Source organism: Carlito syrichta, unplaced genomic scaffold (genome assembly GCF_000164805.1).
Source record: "Carlito syrichta isolate Samal-C Ts95f unplaced genomic scaffold, Tarsius_syrichta-2.0.1 Scaffold305649, whole genome shotgun sequence".
In the NCBI taxonomy this organism is placed as follows: domain Eukaryota; kingdom Metazoa; phylum Chordata; class Mammalia; order Primates; family Tarsiidae; genus Carlito; species Carlito syrichta.
The window spans coordinates 447,045-447,958 of NW_007249745.1; positions in this window are offsets into that span (position 1 = coordinate 447,045).

The window sequence follows — 914 nt, forward strand, 5'->3', positions numbered from 1 at the left end:
AGGCAACTTGGCGAGACCTCATCTCTACCATAAATCAAAAATCAACTGGGTGTGGTAGTGCACTCCTGTAGTTCTGGTGACTTGGAAGGCTGAGATAGAAGGATCGCCAGAGCCCAGCAGGTCGAGGCTGCAGTGACCGTGAGCTTGCCACTGCACTCCAGCCTGGGCAATGGAGTGAGACTCCAACTCAAAAAAGAAAAAAGAAAACTATACAATTTTGAAATAAATTAAAAACCTAAATAAGTGAAAAAATTCCACTTTCATAAGTCAAAAGTTTTAATATTGTTAAGATGGCAATACTTCTTAAATTGGTCAATTGATTAAATGCAGTCACCATCGAAATCTCAGCTAGCTTTTTCTTCGAGGGGGGGCTAAAATGGATAGTCTGATTCTAAAATAATAATGGAAATACAAGTAATCCAGAAAAACAAAAATAATATTGAAATAGAAGAGCAAATTGAAGGACTCATAAGTTCTGTTTTTAAAACTTACTACATGGGAGTGTAAACTAGCACAGCGTCTGTGGAAAATAGTGTGGTGATCCTTAATCAACCTTCCATACCACCCCGCAATCCCCTTACTGGCAGTATACCCAGAAGAACTCAAATTACTCTATAAAAAAGATACCTGCACATACATGTTTATTGCAGCATCGTTCACAGTAGCAAGAACGTGGTACCAACTGTGCTACCCATTAAAAGAGGACTGGATTTTTTTTAAAATGTGGTACAAGCCGGGCTCGGTGGCTCAGCTGTAATCCCGTGCTTTGGGAGGCTGAGGTGAGTGGATTGCCTGAGCCTGAGGGTTCGAGACCCACCTGGGCAACTTGGCGAGACCTCATCTCTACAATAAGTCAAAAACTAGCTGGGCGTGGTAGCGCACACCTGTAGTTCCAGCTACTTGGAAGGCTGAGG